Source organism: Sminthopsis crassicaudata, chromosome 3, assembly GCF_048593235.1.
Source record: "Sminthopsis crassicaudata isolate SCR6 chromosome 3, ASM4859323v1, whole genome shotgun sequence".
Lineage (NCBI taxonomy): Eukaryota > Metazoa > Chordata > Mammalia > Dasyuromorphia > Dasyuridae > Sminthopsis > Sminthopsis crassicaudata.
In genome coordinates, this window is record NC_133619.1 from 628,376,357 (window position 1) to 628,402,977 (window position 26,621).

Consider the following 26,621-nt stretch of genomic DNA (forward strand, 5'->3'; position numbering starts at 1 on the left):
TGTTGTTGAATTTTTTTTTTTGCAACAGTTTTGAAAAACCATACACTGAATCATAGAGAGTTTGGACTCTGGGGAAAAAAATAGGTCTTTATTTGAGTTCTTCCTAGTTTCCCTCAAAATCAACACCAAACCAAGCTTCTGAACAGGTTTTAGAGTGACAGAACCCACAAATATTTGGAGTATAACACATTTCCAATAGAAGATATTTTGGAAGAACTTTTGGATAGATCTGTCTCAATCAAGCAGAGGGAAGGTCCTGGGTGGAGAGGACTCCAACCACCAAAGGAATCCAGTGGGAGGCTCTAAGACAAAATATGGCAGTTTTGGCTACTCTGTCCTGGTTCAGAAGTCAAGGGATCAGCCATGAGATATTTCATGCACTATAGAGGGCAAATAGTGAGCCTCTGAATCCAGCATAACAAGGGGGTATGACTACACACACACACACACACACACACACACACACACACACACAGCAGCTAAGGAAGCCGACAGCACTGATCGCAGGACAACATGTAACCCCTGCTGCTTATAGAGAAAGCTAGAGAAAATCTCTCCTTTGGCTTAGGACCAGATCTATTTAAAAATAAGCAAAAGAGCAAAAAGAGCTCTAACAATAGATAGCTATGGAGACAGGGAAGAATAGATCTCAAACCTCGAGTACAAAAAAGGGCAAAACTCCTCTAGATGAAACCTCAAAAGATTCCATTGGAAGAATTCAAAAAGGATCTTAAAAGAGAGAAGAAAAATTGGAAAAGGAATAAGAGCTTTGCAGGGATTTGAAAAAAAAAACACAGAAATTATCTGAAGAAAACAATTCCTTAAAAATAGATTTGGTAAAATGCAAAAAGAAAATAATTGTTTGAAAAATGGAATTGGTGAAATGGAAAAAGAGATCAATTTCCTAACATAAAGAATTGGTGAAATCCAATGAACAAAAAATCCAATGAACAAAATAACTCATTTAAAAGTTCAATTAACCAAATGCAAAAGAAAATAAAAAGCTTACTGAAGAAAATAACTTACTAAAAATTAGAATTGAATAAATGGAAGTGAATGACTCAATGAGACATCAAGAATAAAACAAAACCAAAAAAAGAAAAAGAAAAATAGAAGAAAATTTTAAATATCTCAGAGGAAAAACAACTGACTTGAAAAATAGGTCCAGGAGAGGCATTCTAAGAATTATTGGACTACTGAAAACCACAATGAATAAAACAACCTAGATAACATCTTTCAAGAAATCATCAAGAAAAACTGCCCTGATGTCCTAGAACCAGAGGATAAAACAGCAATCAAAATAATCTATCTATTATTTCCTGAAAGAGACCCTGACATGAAAACTCCAAGGAATATTGTAGCTGAATTCCAGAACTATCAGATCAAGAAGAAAATACTGCAAGCAATGAGAAAGAAACAATTCCAATATCAAAGAGCCACAATCAGGATTACCCAAGAACTAGTAGCTTCAACTTTAAGGAATTAAAGGGCCTGGAATATAATATTCTGAAAGGCAAAGGAGCCTAATCTGCATCCAAGAAACTACTACCCAGCAAAACTAATCATTGTATTTCAGGAGGAAAATGGACATTCAATGAAATAGAGGATTATTCATTATTTTTCATGAAAAAAGAAAAAACTGAGCTGAACAGTGTTAAGGGGTAGGTCAATTATCCAAAAGCCTCCACAGCTGTGGATCATAGCATCTGAAGGAGTTTCAGGGCAGCCTTTGCTGACAGAGGTGTTGTAGACTGGGAATGAAATAAATTAGAGGCAGAGGGAAGAGGAGAGAGGTCAGAGAACAGCAACTCTCTCTTAGTTTGCTTATATCATCCTGTCACACGAGGAAAGCCATACTGCAGGTCTGGGTTGGATCTTCAGCAGCCACTGCCAGATGTACACACACACACACACACACACACACACACACACACACACACACACACACATATGACCACCAACAAAATCAGTTCCTATTTATTAGGAGGTAGAATTCTGCTTACATAAAATCTCTTGAATCTTGCAGGAGACATTTTTCTTATACAACTATCACTTTAGTTTAAACCTTGCTTACCTGAACATGTAACTTCAATATTCAATCTTTGGCTTTGTACTGACCCTAAGGAAAAAAAATATAACTTCTCTACTTAACCGTGGGGGTTCCTTGGCTAAATCTGACCTCTACCTAAATGTCCAAACTTACTGAATATTACTTCACCTGCCTCCATCTTTATTTTTTGATGCAGACAAAGTGGTCTTGAACAAAGCATTTTATATACCATATTGATACCAGTACACGGGCCATCCACCATGCCTGAAATAAATGACCTCCCTCCTTTCTTTCATTTTAGCTAATTGTTCTCTTCCTTTAAAATGTGGCTTAGGAATGAATTGAAAATTAAGGGGATTTGGCTGAATAAATTGTGCATATAAATGTAACGGAAGACTATCATTCTATAAGTAATGATGAGCAGATGAATTTCAGAAAAATCCATAACTGAAGCTAAGTAAAGTGAGCAAAAACAGGAAAGCATTGTACATAATGATAGCAACACTGTGGTAGTGTGTGTAGTGTAGCAATACTACATTCAACTATGATGTACTTAGTTCTCCAAAGCAATACAATGATCTAACAAAATTCAAGTAAATTTCTTTTTAAAATATATTCATATTTTTGCTCAGTTATGTTTATATTTTTTTACATTTGTTTTAAAAAAATGAGTATCAATTTGTTCCTTATCCTCACCTCCAGCTCCCAATAACAAACCACATGTGAACGTATGCAAAACCTTTTTATAAAATCCATGTGAAAAAACAAACAAACAAACAAACAGATTTCCCATCCTAATTAAAAAGATACTAAAGAAAAATAAGGTTAAAAAAAGAGTAGAGGGCAAGAGAATGTTTCAGTCTTTATAGTTTCTTCTGTGATATGGAAAGGCTTTCTCATCCTGAGTCCTTCAGCAAAGCCATTTACAGTTGGCTATTCCTTTGTATACAGTACATTTAACTTTGCTTGAGTTCATAAAGTTCCAAGTTTGTTATTGTTATTGTTGTTTTCTAAGAGAATCCTTCATCATTTTCCATAAAACAATAATATTCCATGACAATTACACAAACAATTTATTCATGAACATCCCCTCAATTTCTAAATTTTGCCCTGAGAAAAAATGTTTAAAATATTTTTGTACATTTATGTCCTTTTAAATTTTTTTTGGTATTTGTGCCAAGTAGTGACATTGTTAGGTCATTTATCAATTTGGAGCATGTCTCTTACTTTTTTTTATAAATTTGACTCAGTTCTGTCTATGTTTGAGTAAAAAAAGTCTTATCACAGAAACTTGCTTCAAAATTATTTTTATAATTATTATTCCTAACTGTATTGCCCGTTATTTATTCTGTACTCTCTCTCCTTTCACTCTGTCCATCCTCAATAGTGTTTTGTTATTGACTATTCCCTCCATGATTGTCCTCTCTTTTATCACCCTTTTCCATTCCTGTATCCCATTTCTCTTCTATTTTCCTGCAAGGGAAGATAAATTTCTATGCCCATATATGCACATTATTTCCTATTTGTACCAATTCTGGTGAAAGTAAAGTTCATTCATTCCCCTCTCCTCCTCTTTCTCCCCACTTTTTCTTGCCCCTTTTATGGCAAATAACTTACACCATTTCACTTGCCCCTTTCTCCTAGTACATTCTTCTCTCACCCCTTAATTTCAACATTTTAAAAAGATATTATCCTTTCATGTTCAACTCATACCTGTGTGCTCTGTCTATATTTTTTCAAGCTGTCCTAATAATGAAAAAATCCTGGATTATAAGTAATATCCTCCTATGTAGGAAGATAAACAAATAAACATTATTAAATCCCAAATTATATCACTTTCCTGATTACCTCTTTATACTTCTCCTGAATCCTGTATATGAAAATCAAATTTTCCATTCAGCTCTGTTCTTTTCATCACAAATACTTGAAAATCCTCCATTTCATTGAATATAGACCTTTTTATCTGAAGTATTGTACTGTTTTTCTGAGTAAGTGATTCTTGGTTGTAATCCTAGCTACATTGCTCTCCAGAATATCACATTCTAAGCCCTCTTATCCATTAATGAGAAATGCTAAATTTTGTATTATACTGGTAGTGGTTCCATTATACTTGAATAGTTTCTTTCCTTAATTTGGAAGTTCCAGAATTTGGCTATATTCCTAGTTTTCATTTGGGGATCTCTTTCAGGATATGATTGGTAATTTTTTTTTCAAATTCCACTTTGCTTTCTGGTTCTAGAATATCAAGGTAGTTTTCTTGATAATTTCTTGAAAGATGATCTCCAGGCTCTTTTTTGATGATCCTGACTTTCAAGTAAACCAATAATTTAAAAATTATCTCTCTTGTGACACCATAAACAAAGAACAAAGGAAAGTCTACCTCTCAAATCTGTGGAGGAAGGTATTTGTGACCAAAAACAAACTAGAATACACTATGGAATGCAAACTAAATAATTTTGATTTTTTTTTTGTACAAAAAATGCAACACAGACAAGATTAAAAGAAAAACTGTAAATGGGGAAAATATTTCTAAGGCTTCTAATAAAGGACTCATTTCTAAAATATAAAAAATAAAACTTCAGTCAATTCTGAGGTTTATAAGAATATAAGCCATTCCCCAATTGACAAATTGGGCAAAGGACATGAACAGTCAATTTTCAGATGAAGAAATTAAAATCATTTTTAGTCGAATGAAAAAATGCTCTAAATAGCTATTGATCAGAAAAATGCAAATTAAGACAACCCTTAGGTACCACTACACATCTCTTAGAATGGCTAAGATGATGAAAAATAATGGAGGGGATGTGGAAAAATTGCCACACCATTGCATTGCCAGTGGAGTTGTGAACTGATCCAAATATTCTGGAGAGCAATTTGAAACTATGCAGAAAGGGCTATCAAAATGTGCATACATTTGATCCAGCAGTATTTCTATTGGATCTATATCCCAAAGAGGTCATAAAAAGGGGAAAAAAAAACTTAACATGTGCAAAAATGTTTATAGCAGCCCTTTTTGCAGTGATAAAGAACTGGAAACTGGATGGATGCTCATAAGTTGGAGAATGGTGTATGAATGTTAATGGAATATTTTTCTAAGAAACAGCAAAATGATTTCAGAAAGGCTTAGCTCGCTAAGTTTATGTGAACTTTTGCTAGGTGAAATGAGTAGAGCCAAGAGAACAATGTACACAAAAATAACAATACTATACAATGATCAATGCTGATGGATGTAATTCTTTTCAACAGAGAAGTGATTTAGGCCAGTTACAATGGTCTTATGAAATAGCCATCTTTACTCAGAGAGAGGACTGTAAAGACTGAATGTGAATCACAACATAGTATTTTCATTTCTTGTTTTTCTTTCCTTTGCATTTTGTTTTGCTTATTATTTTTTTCCCTTTTTAATCTATTTTTTTCTTGTGCAGCATTATAATTGTGGAAAATATGTATAAAAAATTGAACGTGTTTAACATATATAGGATTGCCTGCCATTTGTGGTTGATGTTAAGGGAGGAATAAAAATATTTGGAAGAACAAGATTTTGCAAGGGTGAATGTTGAAAACTATCCATTCATGTGATTTAAAAATAAAAAGCTTCATAAAAAAATAAATTATCTCTCCTGGATTCATTTTCCAGATCAGTTGTTTTTCCAATGAGATATTTCACATTTTTCTATTTTTTATTTTGCTTTATTGTATCTTGACTTCTCATAAATAGCTTCCATTTTCTCAATTATTATTTTTAAGGAATTAATATTTTCTCAATGAGTTTTTGTACCTCCTTTCCCAATTGCACAATTTTCCTTTTAAAGACATTCTTCTCATTAGCTTTTTGTATTTCCTTTTGCACCACTCTCAATTCTTTTCCTATTTTTTCCTCTATCTTTCTGACTTTATTTTCAAAATTCCTTTTAAGTTCTTCCATGACCTGAGCCCAATTCTTGGAGGCTTTCCATGTAGGAGCTTAGATTATCTTCTTCTGAGTGTGTTTTTTGATCTTCCTTGTCACTGTAGTAATTTTCAGGGTCAGAAACTTTTCCTGTTGTCTTTTCATTTTCCTAGCCTATTACTTGGCTTTTAACTCTTTGTTAAGGTAGGGCTCTGTTTCCATAGTGGAGGATGCCCTGTTCTAAGCTTGAGGGATTTTGTGCATCTGTTCTCAGAAATCCTTCCAGGGACCTGACCACAAGCACTCTTTGGTGCCCTGGAATTATTAGGAGATCCCTGCTCCACTGTAGCTTTAAGATGTAGTGTGCTAAAGTAACAGAATCCTGCTTTACTGGTGCTAAGACTGGGGCCAGGAAAACCTTAGCATGGCCTGTGTTGGGATTGCACCCTGGACTCTCACCCTGTTGCCACAGATCTTTTCTTCTGACCTTCCAATCGTCTTTGGTGTCTCTGGGTTGAGAAGTCTAGAAACCACCAGTTCTGACACTGAAACAGAAGATCCTAGACCTGTTCCTGCTTTACTGGCATGGGGTAGTCCATGCTGCCTGGCTTGGACTTTATCAGGACTACACACTGGACTCCTACTTTGATGTCACATACCTTTTCTTCTGAAGTTCTAAGTTGCCTTCACCTGGAAAATGTTCTACTCTACCTTTTTGGTGTACTAAAATGCCTTTAAACACATTATTTAAAGAAATTTGAAGAGGTTTGAGGGAGAGGCTGGGAGGAAGAGTTTGGGCCAGTTCCTCCCTTTACTCTGCCATGTTGGCTTTAACTACCACTTGTAGATAGCTGATGGAAAATGCCTTCACATCCATTCACATATGGAGATTGAATGCAGATAGAATCATACCATTTTTTACTTTTTTCTTTTTTTTCTTCTTATGGTTTGTTCACTTTTGTTCTGATTTTTCTTTCATGACATGACAAATATGGAAATATGTTTAACATTATTGTACATGTAAAACCTACATCAGATTGCTTGCTGACTTGGGAAATAAGGAAAAAAGGAGGAAGGGAGAAAAATTGGAACTCAAAATCTTGCAAATATGAATGTTAAAAACTATTTTTACATGTAATTGGAAAAATATAAAATATGCTTAGTTAGGGAAAAAATAAAATGTGGCTCAGGCTACATTTTTGTCATGAAAAGTTTCTTAATCTCCCAATTCTATGCCTTTCTTTCCTTTCAGAGTATCTTGCACTTAATTACCTTGTAGAAATGCAATTTATCACTTTGATATCTGATTAACATACACATACATATATGCATATCTATGGATATATGTCTATACATTTATACAAAACTATATGTATAGATACATATATGCATGTGTGCTCCACTTGTCTCTCCATTACAGTAAGTAGGACTTATTCAGTTCTATATACTTGTAACCCCAAAACTTAGCTCTTTGCTTGGCACCTCCTGTTCTTTTTTATGTCATTACAAAGATACTGGAGTGGTCTGTCATATTCTCTAGTTTGTTTGTTTGTTTACACTATAAGAATCTGAGGCAAACAGTGTTGTGTCTTGCCCAGAGTCACACAACAAGTAAGTGTCTGAGGGACGATTTGAACTCAGGTTGCAATGCCAGAGAAACTGAGGTAAGATAGAGATTAAAGAGTTTTTTAATATTTTATTAATTGGAGAGTTTAATTGACTGGACAGGACTCTTGTCTCAAAGTATCCAGTGACGAATGGGAGAATTCCAAATCTTCTTATACCTTTCTGAACAAAGAAAGAGAAAAAGAGTACAAAGGGTTTTACAGAACCATTTGATTCTGTCAGAATGGGGGGAAGCTATAAATTCTTACTAAAATCCAGAGTCAGGATGTTTGAAAAAACAGAAGATATCAATGAGGTATCCGGGATAGTCTTATCTTTTGGAATATTTTAGAGGGGCAGTGTCATAAATTCTTGAGGGCAGGAGGAGTCAGGAGCCAGGAAGTCTGATCTCCCCCTCATCTTGAGTCTCACATTGACAATTTATAACCTTAGAGCAAATGGTCCTCAGTCTTAATGGACCAGAGTGGGGGGTTTTACAACTAGGGGATTGAGGAAGAACAGTTAAGGAAACTGAGGTAGAACAATTCAGGGAAACTCAGTCAGGACAATAAGGGAAACTAGTGCAGGGAAACTGAGGTAGAACAGCTCAAGGAGACTATGGCATAACAAGGTCTCCCTGATTCTAGTACTCTTCCTGAGTACTGCCCAAGTAGCACTGACTACTTCCAGGCTGTCCAAGTAGAGACTTAATAAATTTATTGTGATTAATTGATTACATTGCACAAGGGTGAAAATAAAAGACATACACAATTAAGTAATGAAAATAAATATCCAAAGAAACATGACATTTCAAGATGGACATAACTGGGCCATGAAGGTAGAGGGGGGACTTCAGAAAAGATCTGCTTATGAGATGACCCCAGAGATGATTTTGGGAGCCAGGAATTCCACAGAGAGCTTATGTTCTATCTCCATTCTATTATGAGGCATTAGAGTATCACATGAATTAAAAAAAATAAATCTTTCTGTTAGTTGGGCTATGAAATTCAAATTTGTTTCTTATCAAACTTGAAAAATCCCAGTATTTGGAGAAGAGAGGTGTCTGTCTCCTTCTCCATCTCTTATACTTAGAAATGTGTTTGATGTCCCTAAAGACCATCACCAACATAATGCAGAGAGAAGGAAACTTGTATTAATGAGAGCTAATTACTAAAAAGTCCTAATCCCTAAATAATAAGGCTTCCTGTTTTGCTTTGTTTTTTAATCATAATGAAAATGCCTGAATGCAAAAAGTAGATATTTCCCATTATGTTAATGAGGTTAGGCTGGGTTTGGGAGGGGTGGGGGCGTTTCTGTTTGTCTGAATAAAGTGCTTTGATATTTACAGGAATAAGCGTCACATCCATTGCCTTCCAAGAGATTTAGGTCAATTTGAAATTCTCCCATCAACACACTGGCATCACAAAGGGGAGCATTGCTTCATCTGAGGGATGACCTAGTAAGGATCAGAGATGTGTCAAGAAGACTGTTCATTCCCCCAGAATGAGGTAGGAGAGGCAGGGAGAAAAACGTGGAGGAATGTGCGCTGTTATCAGGTTAATAAGCTCATGAGCATAGCAGGTGCAGTTAGACAGCTCTCCCAGGACATTAATGACAGGAAAAAATTAAAAAAAAAAAAAAACTCATCCCCAACCATCCAACCATTAGTGCCATTGAAAATCCGCCCCAGGAAATTAAAAATCCAGTGCCAAGACATGTGTCTACCTGCCTGCCGGCCTGCCCCAGCATAACTTTGCTAACAGGATATTTTTGTGAGATTTCACCAATCACCAGTGGTAATTGGTTACCATAGAAACTCCTCCATTTCCACATCACCCAGTTGTTTTTTCAGAGTGGGGAAAGACTGATCCCAACTGCAGTGAATTTGATTATTTAACAGCCCCTCTCTAACCTTGAGCTAGCTTCTCATCATTTTAAATGACTGGCTTGTCCCAAAAGGGAGAACTTAAAAATGAGAGATGAAGCCTGGAATGGTGAGCTCAAGTCCAGGGAATAAAAGTTGGGTAGCTCTGAAGCCATTTGCAGGAGTTTTCTGTTTAGAAGGATGGAAAGAAAGAAGCAAGGAGCCGAACTCCTGGAAACTCTTCCCAGCACCTTCAGGTCTTGCCAGCTTCCTTCCCCTCTCTAGACCACAGGCATCTAGGTTTATCTACAACTGCACAGGTTTTGGCAATCTCTGTAGACCAAAAGGCTTTGCGGCACAGAGAAGGGCTCATTGTACATGGGGTGCTCTAGATATAGGGCACACACCATTGGAAACTCCTCAAATCCCATCGAGACAAATGTCACAATGGGTCCAATAATGGAGCTGCAGGTGGCTGGCCAGTGAAAAATCTCTTTTCCAGTGTTAACTGAAATACTATGTAGTACAAAGGATACTGAGCTCAGAAGCAAGGAAACCTGGATTGAAGTTCCATTTCTGTCTTTTGCCAGCTGTGTGACCTACAGCAAGTCACTTACTCTGCACCCTGATGTCTGTAAAATGTAGGGAATAACTCTAGCCAACTAACTTCAAGGGACTCTTGTGGGAAATATGTTTTGTAAGACAGTAAGCAATTTAGAAATATAAGCTTGGGGCTTGTCCTTTCAATAATAATAAATATTACAATCATTTGAATTGTACTCATTTTTTTCAGTGAAGTTGATTAAGAAATTATCCTGGAACAAAGTAATAATTTTCTCATCTGCTTTTCAATCTAATTATTATGTTTTTAATTTTATCATTTTGTGCATTACATATATTTTACAAATGAATAATAATAATAGTAGTAGTAGTAGTAGTAGTAGTAGTAGTAGTAGTAGTAGTAGTAGTAGTAGTAGTAGAAGTAGCTATTATTTATATAACACCTAAAAGTTTTTTTGTTATTTATCAATCTGGTATGATTCTTCATGACCCCTTTTGGAATTTTCTTGGTAAAGACAGTAGAACGGTTTGCCATTTTTGTTTTCCTCCAGTCCTTTTTACAGATGAGGAAACTGAGGAAACTGACTTATTCAGAATTTTACAGAGAGAAAGTGTCTGGAGCCAGAAAATGAGTCTTTGTGACTCCAGGTCTAGTGCTCTAGCCAGTGCATCATCTAGCTACCCTTACTTTAAAGCTTGGAAAGCACTTTATACAACGTTGTCTCATAACAACTCTATGAGTTAGGTTCTATTGTAACTCTTATTTTACATTTGAGGAAAATGAGACTAAGATAAATTAAATGATTTGTCCGATCTCATACAGTTACTGTATGGGAAGAAATTTGAATTCAAGTTTTCCCGATTTTAGTCCAATGCTCTAGACCACTATGACAATCTTCCTCTGTAGGATGACCAAAAATCATTTTCAGGAGAACTCCAGTAAGTGATAGGATATACCCTTCATTTTTCATTTCCAAAACTAAGTCTCTATATTCAAGGCTTTTCATTACAGACAATTTGGAAATTATGAGTATTCAGTATGACAATATCTATTAAAATGTCCACAAAATTGTATGGGCAAATTTTATGTCTGGTTGACTATGGGAAACAGTTTTGTCTTTGATAATGCCCAAGTTTCAATTCAGTTAATTGGTTGAATTATCCAGGCTTTTACAGGATCTGGATTTATGGTATAGCGATTTTCATCAGTTAGTTTATGAAGCATGATGAGTTTATAGTGCATAATTCTTGGAACCAGTCCTATATTTTTAAATTCTCAGCAGGGACTAAATATTTGCAACCTTCCATGATATGCTAGACATTCTACACTGTCCTTGCATAATCTGCATTAATCAGTAAAATTTATCAATTAGTGATTTCTGACTAATTAAATCATAGTGATTAATTGAGTCTTATTCTTTATTGATGATTTTCATCATTTCATCATCAATAATCTAATCTTTATTACTATTATAAACTTTTCTATTACTGTAAATAAATCTGCATGGCCCCGCTATTTATTTGATGATTTTTAGTCAACATTATTTGAGTCCATGTTGACATTGTTATAAAATATAATTAATAACAGTATCTCCCTCCCAGGATTGTTATGATATTTGTAAGGTATTTTGTGAATCTCAAAATACATTATAAATGCCAACTATTAATCTGTGTTTGTGTAATTGTTATACTTGACAACATTCAGTTATGGAAAGTTATGGAAAAAAATCCTAGGTTTGGAATTCAAAGCTCTGGGACCAATCTCAGTGATTTATCTATCTCAGTGATTTATATCTGTGTGACCCCAGGCAAAATCCTATTTCCCTTTCTTGGGCTTAGTTTACCATCTCTAAAATAAGGGTATTGAGTGAGGAGATCTCTCATTTCCCTTCTAGCTCTCAGTCTCTAATCTGAGCATCTTTCCCAATTTCCCCTTTTACAATGATATTCATCTTGACTCTGAGTAGCATATGGGGCTGAATGACCAAAGGAATACGATCTTTAATTTCCATGATTAAGCGATTCTGGATGAGCCACCCCCACTGCCTTCCCAACCAGAACGCTGGGTGTACTGTAAGCCATTTCACAAAGTGAAATAGAACTCGACAAGTCAGCAGAATGAAGGCTCCACAGCTGCCAAGAGGACGGAACAAATAATCAGGGCTGGCATGAAACAAATGCCCTGAAGGAGTTCAAACCACCATGGGAGGGACAGCCCCCCAGGCTGAAAATACATTTGGCTGGTCCAAATGTCATAGCTAAGGGCCAGAAGACTAGATCTGCTCAAGAATTCACAGGAGCTGAGATTCAGAAGAAAGTGGCACAGGTGGTGTGAAATGATCATTGGATTTATGGTCAGGCTCTGAATAAAAATTATGGTTTTGCTCACTGAGTCAGGTCAATAAGCATATTGATATAAAGATATCTTCAAATATCAAAAAGAAATGTCCACCCTCAAGAAGCTTCCAATATAAATGAATAGAAAACTAAATGGAATCTTTGAGTATCTTCAGTCTCATATCTCAAATCAATCTTAGCCTCAAATAATATACCAAAAAAAAATACATCCCTTTCTCTACTTAACAGACAAATGAAGGACCATGAATACATTGTATTGCATAGAACATAAGATGGGAGAACTCTATCATTTGGTTTTATTGATTTTTTAAAATTTGTTATAAAATAGGATTTATATGAGAGATAGGAATAAATATACCAGTAATTACTATGAGTTGATATTTTTTTCAAAATCATTTAATAATGGAAATTAAAGCTATAGAAGATGCCTTTGGTCATCCATCCACATGGGCTATTAAGAATCAAAGTAAATATCCTCATTGGAAAAAATAATGGCATCTTAGGAAGTTACCATAGGGACCAAACTAATATTATTTCGTTAACACAGGGATTTCCACGTGAGGAAAACTACTGTACCAGTTCAGATCAACATCTTTTCTACAACTTAAAGTTGTGTGAGAGAGAATCGACACTTGTTCAATCATGCTGGTTCTGAAATCAATTCCTTGTGTACCATCATGTGATGTCTCTAAAATCCACTTGTGATCCCTTTTCACTTAAGAAATTTTACACAAATTTGAGTATATAGCTATACCAATCAAACATTTAGTGAAAATAAATCATAATTCCAGGATTGCCACATTCAGTAACGAGACTCCCTATGGGGCTGCAAATAACAATTTAAGTAGCTTTATTCTATAGCATAAATTCAAAAGGAGTCAAGATTTCTTAAAAACAACAAAACAAAACAAAATAAAAAAGACACTGACAAAATAAAATAAAGGGGAAAGGGAATTTTCCAACTTTCCATCTAGGAGCCTCTGATCTTATACTTTCTCTTACACTATTACTATCTTACCATGAATACATAAAGGAGGTTTAGCAGAGAGAAAGGAAAAGCCTCTTAAAGTAAGATGTGCCAGAGTAATAAACTGATCAATCAACATGTATTTGCGAAATTACAGCTCTATGTCCAACATTGTGTAGAAACTACAGACCCAAAAGCAAATAATTTTAACTAAAAATTATTTCATCTAGGAAAAATAAGTAGGGAAGGAGATGGAGTTGAGAAAATATATCAGAAGATCCATTTGGTCAAGTGATAGCCAGTCAATCAATAGGTACCTACCATATACCAGGCACTATGCTAAGTACTGAGGAAGTACAAAGTAAGAAAAGACAACCTCTGTTCTCATAAAGCTCTCAGGCTAATGGGAGAGCCCACATGCAAACAATTGTGTTCAAACAAGCTATACACAGAAGAAATTGGAATAATCAATAGAAGAAAGTGGAACAGTGAATAACTTGGTCAAAAGCACAATTACCTTAGCAGAAGAGTCCTGCTTTTTTTTCCCTCTAGTTATTGGAGTGGGGTGGGAAGGGCACCGCAACACAGCTAAACAAGAGAGGGGTTTCATGCAGGTCAGCAGAGACTTTGAAAAAGATGAGAAAAAAATAGCAATCTTCCATGTCTGTGTGTCCTGGGCCTAAGCCCTAGTCATTCTACCTTTGTTACAGTTCTACTGTAAAACCAATTATTTCCCTTCTAGTAATTTATTAAGAGGTACGGGAAGCTATTGCTGATCATAAGCTTTTTCAGCTAAAACTGTGGAACTTCCCTGGCTGAGGCTCACCATTATTCACTAGGTCAGCCCCTCCCTCTTGTTTTTTTTTTTTTTTTTTCTTTTGGTCTTCCAGGCAAATGAGTCTTGATGAAAGAACGAGGCCCTTAGCCATCTTCTCCTAATTGCTTCTAAATCAGGGACCATTGTTCCATCCCACTTTATTTTCTAGTTTTCAGGTTTCTGGCCTCTTTCCCTTTTACATTTTTATTGAAATATTTTCCCCAAGTAGAGTTTAATAAGATTCACTGAGTTGGGATTCAATTCACTGCTTTCTGTATATTTTCTTCAGAGGAAGAATCACTGTCAATTAGGAGAGACAAAGACATCTCAGCTATTTAATGTTCCCACCTTTCCCTGGGTGGGGATTTTGCAAGATTTGCTTCATTCCTATTAAGTAGCTGGCATCAGACTAGCCAAAAGAGATGGAAAATCAGGACTCTGATGAGTGTGTATATGAAGTGTGGGGTGGAATCCTGATGAGGGTGGTATAAAAAGGGCTTTACTTGAGACTATAAATATCCAGGGGTCCTAATTCCTAATAGTCTTCCAGGCTGCTGCCTCAATGGTTTATAGATCTGAATGACTCTAATCAACATAGGACCCTCACCTGGGCAACAAGGGACCATGGAGGAGCCCTCACTAAATATATGCCCTTGTTCTCCTTGTACGAGTTGCCAGTAACAACTGTCCCACTTCCTCACCTCCTAAATTAGCCCCAAATGTCAGAATTTCTTTTAAGGCTTTTATTCTGGGGAAGGAAAAAGCTAGTGACACAGAGGATAGAGTACTGGCTCTGAAATAAAGAAGTTCAAATCTTGTTTCAGACACTTACTAGTTGTATGAGCTTGAACAAATCACTTCACCTTATGCCTCAGTTTCCTCATCTATAAAATGAGCTGAAGAAAGGGGTGATAAATCACTCCAGTATTTTTGCCAAGAAAACTCCAAATGGGGTCATAAAGAGTCAGACACGACCGAACAACAAAATATTAGCTAATCTCCACCCCAGCACATACTTGTATGCACACACTTATACACACACCCACACACACACACACTGAATTTCACAAGATCATAGCTAGAAAAAAATTACAGTTTATCTGTTCTATGAGGCCTTTACACTTGTGAGTAAACTCAGGGAGGTCCAAGTTCTCCCAAGTAGGAAATATCAAAAAATAGGATTTGAACTCCTATCTTCTGACTTGAGTCAGTAGTAGTAACAGAGGCAGGGAGACAGAGTCTACTATACCACTCTATATATCAGGGATCCAAAGAGGCTGTATGAAGTAATCAAAATAAAACATTTTGTATAATTCAGGGTTTTGGTAAATTAAGTCATTATATGATTATAGATTTAGAGCTTACAGGGATCTTAGAAGTCAATGAGTCCAGCCCCCTCATTTTGCAAAGAAGGAAAATGAGACTGCCTACTTTTCCCCTCCTTCCCCTCACCCCCTCTCCTAGATGGCAGCTAGTCTAATGCATGTTAAATATGTTAAAGTATATGTTAAATACAATATATGTATACATATTTATACAGTTATCTTGCTGCTCAAGAAAAATTGGATCTAGAAAGGAGGTTTAAAAAAACCTGAGAAGGAAAGCAAAAATGCAAGCAAACAAAAACAAAAAGAGTGGAAATGCTATGGCGTGGTCCATACTCATTTTTTGATTCTAAGCACAAGACCCTATTCATACCTTAGGGCAAACTACTTTAGAGAACTTCCATTTCTTTTTAAGCCACTTCTTCACACTTCATGTTGTTTTTTTAAATCATTTTTTAGTCATGTCCAGCTCTTCATGATCCTATTTGAGGTTTTCTTAACAAAGATCCTGAAGTACTATACCCTTCTTCAGCTCATTTTACAGATGAGGAAACTGAAGAAAATAAGGGTAAGTGACTTGCCTAGAGTCACACAGCTATTAATTGTTTGAGATCAGCTTTGAAGTCAGGAAGGGGAGTCTTCTTGACTCCACAGCCAGCCATGTAGCTGGTAAGCCTTAAATGAATAAAATGCTGCCTCAATGGGTCCATTTAAAAAGCCAATATTTTCTGTCCTAATCTTTCCAGAATTTTGTCTGTTTGGGCTAAAAACAAAACAAGTAAACAAACCAAAAAAACCACATATAACCAAGAGCATAGCTGATGTATTTGTCATTACCAATCAGTATGAATTCAGTGACATGAACATTTGAGAAAATGAGAAAAAGGCCTACCATTGTATGGCAAAACTATTCCTTTCTCATGATACCCATTATCATTATAATCATCAAAATCTAATTAAAGGTTTATTACATCTAAGGTTCTGTGCTATGGACATCAGAGAAAGAGGGATACTTGTTGAGAGACAGCATAATATAGCAGTGATAGTGACACGCATTTCTACAGTTTCAAGTTTGCAAAGCACTTTACAAATGTTATCAATCTCATTTGAGATCATAACTGACAGATTACTGGACAAGAAGTCAGGAAGACCTGAGTTGCAATCCTGCCTCAGATTCTCATTAGCTGTCTGATCACGGCCAACTCATTTAATTCCTCTTGGACTCAATTACCCCCTCTGTTCAGTGAGGGAGTTGCATTAGTTTCTATGATCCTTTCCCAACTCTAAATCTATGCTGTAATACCTTCCAGTTCTCCTTGTTGACAGCCAAGCCAAGAGTATCAAAGGAAATTGGAGTCTAGGCCCATGAAATTTTCTTCTCTTAAGGTACCATTGTGACTGTTCTACTCTAATTGAAGAACAGAAAAATCAACAAAGCCAAAGATGTCATTTTAGGATCAAGTAAGGGAATAAATTTGACAAATTGAACTAGTAACTGAAAAAAATTTTAGGATTTAAACCTGACCTTAAGACACCAAATTCAACATCCTTTTCCTTGTACATACTTCCTATGGACAAGAACTAGAATCCAGCTCTTTTGACGCTACCCTTGGTCCTCAATCTACCTTGACTCTTATTACCTCATCTTGGCCTCTTAGCATATTCTCATTTTTGAGAGCACATAAAGGAGTTCAGGAATTCAGATTTTCCTTCCATTGACTGTATATTGTATTAAGATATAATTTTCCCCAAGTGGAAAAAGACCAAAAAACAAAACATCTAATTCTAAGCCTGATGGGAGATTCACATGCCCCTATCCTAAGTTAAATAAAATTTTTGTCAGGGCAGAAATAATATTTGAAATGGTTCAAACTGCTATGGAAACACGGGGAGTTTGGGTTCCATTCTGTTGTTCTGTTCATCCTAGATCATTAATGAGACATGTGTCAAATCTGCCTGCTGAATTTGGGGAGTAGAAAGAGGCCGCATCTCATTCAGGAAAAATAATTGTATCCCTGCCTCCTTTTCTTAAACTCAGTGCTGAAAGAGAGAGGCCCATTTCCTTTTGGAGAGCAGTTGACGAGTTCAATTTTTTAATGAAAAAAAAATTAAACCCAGGTTTACTTTAATAGTACTTCCAGGCTCCATGTCACTCCAATGACCTGTCATCCTCTCCTTTTCTCATGCTTTAATGTAATTCAAAAATTCTTACTTTAAGGAAGGAAATTCAGCAATACCTAGGAGGGAACCATTTAATGTAGCCCCAGTACATGTCAGAAGCATGCAAGATGCTTAACTCAGAAAGAGAATATGAATGATTTATTTCTGGTGAGAAGTTAAGCAATAGAATGAACTTTTTGACTTTTTAAAAAGGCATTTATTTCAATATCACTCTTTGCTTTTCCAAGAGAAGTATTTGAGATTGGTCCATAGTACTTGAAGCCTCTTCAGTCAAACAGGTGCCTACCTTCATCTGCCCAGTCTGACAGAAGCTAAGATCTCTTCCTCCCTAGATAGGCGACTACTTGACTTGGATTCACCTTACCTTCCACTGGACAACCTTCACAAAAGGTGAACAAACTGAATTTTGTTCATTATTCTTATTCCAACTCCTTGAAAGTAGGAATTACAACTTTAACATATTTAACATGTATTGGTCTACCTGCCATCTGGGGAAGAGGGTGGGGGGAAGGAAGGGAAAAGTTGAAACAGAAGGTTTTGCAAAGGTCAATGCTGAAAAATTACCCATGCGTATGTTTTGCCAATAAAAAGCTATAATAAAAAAAAAAAGCAAGCAGGTATTACTTCATTCTTTGCATCTTTATCACAAAAGCCTGGGAAGAGTGAACAGAGCACTGATAATAGAATCACAAATTTTGTTAATCAATCTTTTTTTTAGTCATTTCCAACTCTTCATCATGACTTGGGGTTTTCTTCGCAAAGATGCTGGAGTATTTTCCCATTTCCTTCTCCAGCTCATTTTATAGATGAGGAAACTGAGGCAAACAAAGTAAAGTGACTTGCCTAGGATCACACAGTTGTAAGTATCTGAGGACAGATGGGAATTCAGGAAGATGAGTTTTCCTGACTCTGGGTCTAGTGCTTTAACCACTGTGCCAAGCAGCTACATATAGAACTGGGTTCAAGTCCTGCCTCTGGAATTAAAATAGTGTCTATTTCATTATGACTACTTAACCTCTGTAACCCTTGGTTTTCTTGCCTATAATAAAGATAGCTAGTGTTAGTATCATGGCTTCTAGTTGGTTTTCAAAAATCTATTTATTTATTTTTATTAACGTTATTTATTTTTCAAAACATATGTATGGACAATTCTTCAATATTAGCCCTTGCAAAACCTCGTCTTTCAATTTCCCCCCACTTCTGCCATGAACTCCCCTAGATAGCAATTAGTCCAATATATGTTAAACATGGTAGAAATATATGCTAAATCCCATATATGCATAAATATTTATATAATTATTATGCTGTGAAGAAAAAAAAGAGAAGCAAAATAAAATGCAAGCAAACAACAAAAAAGAGTGAAGATGCTATATTGTGAACTACACTCAGTTCCCATGGTCCTCTCTCTGGGTGTAGATGACTCCCTTCATCACTGAACAACTTGAACTGATTTGAATCATCTCATTGCTGAAGAGAGACATCAGAATTGGTCATCATATAATCTTGTTTTTCATGCCTTCTAGTTTTAAAGAGCTTTACAAATATTATTTCTTTAGATCATCTCAAAAACCTATGAAATAAATATTCTTCATATCCCTACTTTACAATCCAGGAAAGTAAGACTAGAGAGATTATTTGTGGATAAAGATAGGAACATATTACCTGTGAGTTCAGTAGCTTTATGTAAAGTAAGATTGGTGAGAGGTATGACAGTATAAAGAAAATATGACTATATTTGGAATCAAGATATTCTAGGCTTGAATCTCAACTCAAGGTATTATCTCAACTCAAGGTAATATCAACTCAGTGCACAACTATAAGTTGGTTGACCTATCTGGAAGACTGCAAACAAGATAAGCTGTTTCTTGATTCAGCATTTTCACTGGCATTCCCCTTGCCTGGAATTCTCTCCATCTTCAACTCTGTCTCCTGGCTTTTCTCAACACTCAGCTAAAATTCCCCATCCCATTATTGTTCTGTAAGAAATGACCAGAAGGATGATTCCAGAAAGACTTAAAGAGGCCTAAATGAACTGATGCTGAGTGAAATGAGCAGAACCAGAAAATCATTATACACTTCAACAACAAGACTATACGATAATCAATTCTGATGGATGTGGCTCTCTTCAACAATGAGATGATCCAAACTGGTTCCAATTGTTCAGTAATGAAGAGAATCAGCTACATCAAGAGAGAGAACTATGGGAAATTAGTGTGGACCACAACATAGCATTTCCATTCTTTGTTATTGTTTGCTTGCATTTTTGTTTTCCTTCTCAAAAATTTAACCTTATTTATAGAGCCAACTTTTCTTGTGCAGCAAGATACCTATATAAATATACATACATATATTATATTTAATATATACGTTAATATATTTAACATGTATTAGACTACTTTCCATCTAGGGGAGGGAGCAAGGGGAAGGAAGAGAAAAGTTGTAACAGGAGGTTTTTCAAGGGTCAATGTTGAAAAATTACCCATGTATATGTTTTATATATAAAAGCTATAATAAAAAATAAAATTGAAATAAAATAAAATAAAATTCCCATTCCATAGGATAGCTAGGTGATGCAGTAGATATTGTCAAACTTGGAATTAGAAAGAATCTTCTTCCTGAGTTCAAATCTGAACTCAAACACTTGCTAGTGTTGTCATCCTGAGCAAGTCACCTCACTCTGTTTGCCTCAGTTTCCTCATATGTAAAATGAGCTAGAGAAGGGAATGGCAAATCCCTCTATTATCTCTGCCAAAATTCCCAAATAGGGTCAGAAAGAATCAGACATACTGAAAAACAACTGAATAGAAACAGGAAGTGTTTCTTATTTTCCCTAAATGCTAGTGTCTTCCCTCTGTTAATTATATTAAATATACTCTGTCTGTAGTTTCTTTGTTCATAGTACATGTTATCTGCTGGAACTCTGTCTTCCCGAAATCAGCTGGAGTCAGGATCAGCTAGAGTCAGGATCACTAAACGTCTTTATTCTTGATCTTTTACGGTCAAGGTCAGGGGGTTAGGCCTAGCAACCTCACACACACCTTCCTCCCTCAGCCCAGAGAGACTGAGTCAGCTTCTGCATCTCACTTCCTCTTCCTCTTAGCTGTTACCACAGTCCCTGGAATATAGTAGACATGTAAAAAATGTTTTCTGACTGGCAAGCTGGCTAAAATCAAAATGAAAATAAAAAGAACAGGGTGTTGTAGTATAGAGAACAATGAATTTGAAGGATAGAGTTGGGTTTAGGTTTGAATTATACCTCATTTGGTCTTCCCAATACTCTGCTTCCTCTTTGGCATTTTGAAGATGGACTACATAGACCTCTAACATCATTTCCAGTATCATATCTATATTCAAGTTGTATGCTGTGCCTCCCAGTGAACCCTGAGTGCCTAACTCAGAGCCAAGAATAACAAATCTGAGCCATTTTTCACCATATGACTATACATGCTGCCTACAGATATAAGGCCTCTTGTCTCTCCCCTTGACCTCTGAATGGTGAGGTCCTGTTGACTTCTAACAGGAAAATGGGGCCACTGGAGACAGTGGTACCCTAGATTCTCATCTTCGCAGGTGTTCACAGTCCAATATGAAGAATATCCCTCAATGTGAACAGTGACATTCAGAAGTTCTAGTTGCCCTGGCAACATCCCCAAGAGCATTCTGGAGGAGTACAGTAAAGATGAGGGAGTGGGCGGACAATGCTCTGTCCATGTATGCTAGAGGGTTAAAAGGGCTCTCTTCAATTCACCAGCTCCCCACCTCTAACTTCTTTATGGTTCTCTAACAGGAGGTCACAGGATGATTTAAAGGAATACAGATTCCCTATACAAGAGTTTTATAAGTCTTAAAAAAGGAATTTCTGGACTGTATTATTCAAGATTAGAGTTTGGTCAGAGAGTGCTATAGCAACATCAGTGGGGAAGGAGGGAACAATTAAAAAGACTTCATCTATGTACAACCTATACCTGGTTGCTTACTGTCTCAGGAAGGAAGAAAGAGAGAAAAGGGGAGATAGAATTTAAAACTCAAAACTTTTTAAAAATATTCAAAATTATTTTAACAAGCAATTGCGGGGGAAATAAAATATATCAAAGAAAAAGATAGACTTCATCTAATAGAGTTTTGTAAGCTTTTACTGTCTGCCTCACTGGAAGCAATATCTCTGAAGAATAGCTAAAAAAACTTAGTCCTTTGTGGAAAGGCTGTTGAAATTTACAGAAAGAAAGAAAGAGAGGGTGAGAGGGAGGGAGGCATGGAGGGAGGAAGGAAAGAGGGATGAAGGAAGGAAGGAAGGAAGAAGGATGGAGGAAAGAAGGAAGTGAGGGAGGAAGGAAGGATGAACAAAAGAAAGAAAGGAAGAAAGGAGAGAGAGAAAAGAGGAAGAGAGAAAGAGAAAGGAAAATGAAGAAGGAGAAAAGAGAGAAAGAACCAGAGAAAGCATTTTTATGTTGGAGAAAGAGAGAAAGAAAGAGAAAGAGAGAAAGAAAGAGAAAGAGAATGAATGAGAGAAAAAGAAATGATAAAATAATATCCCAACAGCCTGCAAAGCAGCTGAGGATCAGCTGAGCAGACCAGAGAACAGCCCCATCTCAGTAGAGGAGCAGAAAGGCAAGAGCAGCACCAGATTTCAGTGGACAGCATCCTGGCAGAGTAGTCGAGGACCTAGTTGAGCAAAGGAAGCAGCTGGTCTGCTGACATCACCAAAGGAGAACAGAGGGCAGGCAATGGCCTGGAGGTGTGAGCTGGTCCAGCCATATGTTTCTTGGCCATTTGTTCTCTCGTTGTTGCCACTTTCCATACATTGCATATGTATTCACTATAGATGTCTCCTTTACCACCAGTGAAGTGGTAACCTGTGAGAAGGGGTACCTTTATGCAAAGAGTAAGGGGAGGGGAAGAATTGTTGATTAGATGAGAGAGAAGTAAAGAAAAGATGAGCAATTATTTTTCCTTTTGATATTCAAAAGCCAGGCCTGGAAAACAACAGTAACAAAGAGTAGGTTGGAGGAAGGAGTGGAGAAGGCTGAGGGAATTCTAGTGTCATATTTTGGGGAAGCTAGATGAAACAGTTGATAGTGTCAGGACTAGTCAGATAGACTCATCTTTTCAAATTCAAATCTGGCCTCAGATATCTCCTAACTATATGACCTTAGACAAGTCACTTTACCATTTGCCTCAGTTTCTTCATCTATAAAATGAACAGGAGAAGGAAATGGCTACTTGCCAAGAAAACCCCAAATAAGATCATGAATCGATCATGATTGAAATAACTAAACAACAACAACAAAGTGTCACATATAGAAGATCAAGGACACAAGATCAGAAATTTAGATATAGAAGGAATTTGTTTTACAGAGAGTAAAACTGAGATACAGAAAAGTTGTGACAGGGTTAGGGTCACAGAGGTAACAGCAAAAGAAAAATTTGTACTCATTTTCTATGACTGCTGATCAATGTTCTTTTTATTATGCAATCCTGCTCCCTTTCGACCTAGAACTTCCATGGCTCATACAAACAGAAATCAGTGAAACAAGGACATGAAGGGGTATCTTCTTTAGCCATGATATTGCTATTCAGGGGGAGAAATGGTGAGAAGGGGCAGAGAGGGCAGCTGCTAAAATAGAGTAGGCTAAATTCTCTTCAGGTATCAGTCTTGTGACGATGGATGATGGGAAGACCAAAGAGATTCTAATAATATTAATCCTTTCCATTTGTATAATGTATTTCATGCTTTCAAAACATCTCATTTGATCTCAGAACAATCCTATGAGACAGGTGTTACCTGAAGCTCTTGTATCTGAAAAATTAGTGCTGAAATATTTGGAATTCTAAATAATCATTCCAAGAAGCCCACAGGGAGGGATATCTGAATTTATTTTTTCAATGATTCCAACATTTTGTTTTAATTTGATGAGTTGTGGGCTCTCCCTCTAGCCTCTAAAAACACAGTACCTTTCAGAGTTAGTCAATGCAATCAGATAGCTGTTGTAACTGATAAATGTATTGCCCAATACAACCTCCTGATAGGTTTTTTAATCAATTCACAAGCATTTATTAAACACCTAATATACCAAACATTGTGAGAAACTCAGATTCAAAGAAATGAGACAGTCTTTATACCCAAAGGAGCTTACATTTAAAGGGGCTAAATGACTTGTCCTTTTTTTTTTTCAACTGGACCTATATGCCCAAGTGAGAAATTTCCTCTATCAATGCAAATGAACACCTTGTCTGCAACTAAGAAAGTTGCCTGGGCATTGAGAGGTTGAGTCAGTACATATCAGAGGTGGGATTTGAACCCAGTTCTTCTGAATTTTAAGGCCAAATTTCTATTACACTATGTTATTTTTCCAATGCATGCATATATTTACAATATATGTATATATAATATATAAGCACATTCTCTATATTTATATTTTTGAATATATGTATGTATATATGAGATATTTATAAAGTAGTTAGCCTAGAACCTGATACACAGTATATAGTTAACTGTAGCATCTTCTTTGGGCTACTCTAACTTTCCACCCATCGGTGGCACAGCTAGGCCAAACTTGCCCATCTTTGGGCACCAACCCAGATCCCACAGAGAGAGACTACAAGGAGGTAGGGGTGAAGCAAAAGAGAGCTACCTATTCTTAGGTAGCACATATTTATACCCCTCTGAGGATCCAGGGCAAGGGGAGGGCCTCTAGGAACCTGCATAATGGGATTGGCCTGAGAAGCGGGAGGGAGGCTTGCTTGGCTTTGAGAGCACTAAGGAGGGAGACTTGGTACCTGAAGTCAGACCCTCTTGGGGCTATGCCCCAGCTCCACGTAGAACTTGCCTGCCCCTCAGTACCTCTCATCCTTCAGGTCCTCCCACATGCCTTTAACTGCATTCCTTGCTCCTAGAGGCTTTTTAACCCTTACAGTTAACACATACGGATGCCCTTGTTAAGCATTTTAAATAAATTTTAATTCTTAGATAGTGGCATCAAACAAAAAAATAAAATTTAGCTACCCAGAAAGGGACAGGAGAAAGAAATAAAGCTTTAGCAAATACCTACTAAATATCAAGTACTGTGCTAAGTACTTTACAGATATCTCATTTGATTTACACAATGGCTTCATGAGGTAGGTGCTATTATTATCTTCATTTTACAGTTGAGAAATCTGAGATAAACATTTTAAGTGGCTCACACAGCTAGAAAGTGTCTGAGATTGCATTTGAATTCAGATGTTTCTGATTCCAGATTTAATATGCTATTTATTATGTCATCTAACTACCTAAGGTAGACCTAGAAAAATATATTCAAGCCAGCCTCTTAGAATCTAAAGCTGATAGTTTTTTAATAAGTTTTTTTTATTTTCAAAATATATGTAAAGACAGTTTTCACCATTCATTCTTGCAAAACCCTGTGTTCCAATTTTTTCTCCTTCTCTTCCCTCAACTCTCTTCCCCTAGACAGCAAGCCATCCAATATGTGATAAATATGAGCAATTCTTCCTGACATCTTTCTACAATTACCATGCTTCATGAGAAAAAATCAGATTGAAAAGGAAAAAAAAATGGGAAAGAAAAGAAAAAGCAAACAAACAACAACAAAAAGGTGCCAATGCATATTCAGTCCTTATAGCCCTCTTTCTGGATGCAGATGGCTTTCTCTATCACAAATCTATTGGAATTGGACTGAATCACTTCATTCTTGAAAAGAGCCACATCCATCAAAATTGATCATAAGATGATGGTTCAAAGATGGAGGAAGATGAATGTAGTATATAAAGTGCTGGACCATTACATTAATTAAGATCTGAATTCAAATCCAATGTAGGTATATAGTATTTGTCTATGAAAAGGTCACTTAGCTATTGTGACTCACAGTATTGTCATTTATAAAATGGACATAATATAGAATATTTTGAGGAGTAAATTACACCATAAATCTAAAGAACTTTGCAAACTTTAAAGCCCTCTATAAATGTTTATTAATGTTTTATTCTTAATATGAATAGTCATTGACCTCCATCATATTGATGAGAAAAAAAAACAAGGAAATACAAGAAATTACATTTTTAAGATTCCCCAACCTCCAGGAATTAAACACTACATTCAGCAACAGACAAGGAAAGTCAAATAAGAACAAAGACAGTGGGCTCAGGAACCATCCCTGTGGGCGCTGAAAGGTTAACTATTTCCATTTTTGTCTCACTCTCCTTTACTTGCCCCCTGATGTCAATGAATGATGTTCAATTTTTCCACACCCACTAATCATTTTTGACAGGCAGTTAGCAACTCTTTCCCCAACAATCAAGGATGGAGCTCTGGGTCTCATTTACCTGCAAAAACTTTTAGAAGGAGAGTTCTAATGTTTTCAATCACTGCTTCCTGGATCTCAATTAGAATTGGGGCTCTCCTGGCCCATTCCTCCAGAATCATTCTAGTGTCTCATGCCAACTCAATTCAAATCAATTTAAGAGATTTGTATTTCATGCTAATCAACACTAGATAGCATTCTAGGAATACAAAGAAAACTAGAATCCAACAAAAGTAAAGGCTATTCTATCTACTTCTCCCAAACCACTTTTCATTATCTATCTGAAATTGTTTCTCTATTAAGTATGGCCCTGAACAATCTAGTCAGAGACGAAAGTTTTAGACATAGAATCAAAGAGAGAAGTTCAAAATCTGCTTCAACCACTTAATAATTGTTTGGTCCTGAGAAAGTTACCTATACCGTGACTATCTCAGTTCCTTTATCAGTAAAATAGGAAACCCAAATAGTATTTACCTCCCAGGGTTATTGCAAGAATAAAATAATACTTGTAAAGTGAACCAATAATTACATGAAGTCCAGGAAAGCCTGTTGTCACAATAAACGTCAATGCAAACGTTGAGCTGTAAATGCTGTCTGAGATAGTGAATGGTCCCTCATAGTATTCTATGGCCTGAACGCTAACAAATATAAGCCTAGAGCAATAGTAATAGATAGGGCTTGAATTATTTGTTTTCGGTTCCCCTCTA

At 36.4% G+C, this 26,621-nt stretch overlaps 1 protein-coding gene across 2 annotated transcripts in view; it reads right to left on the bottom strand.

Annotated features, from left to right (window-relative positions):
- Positions 1 to 26,621, bottom strand: part of AJAP1 (adherens junctions associated protein 1) — a 262,572-nt gene that overhangs the window by 139,974 nt on the left and 95,977 nt on the right. Inside the window, exon 1 of one of the 2 annotated variants that reach the window (XM_074306446.1) lies at positions 13,812 to 13,895. The exons of the other annotated variant lie outside the window; for it this stretch is intronic. The gene's annotated coding sequence lies outside the window, so the exon portion shown is untranslated. Of the gene's footprint in view, positions 1 to 13,811; positions 13,896 to 26,621 lie in introns of those variants that run through there. 2 annotated transcript variants of the gene reach the window in all.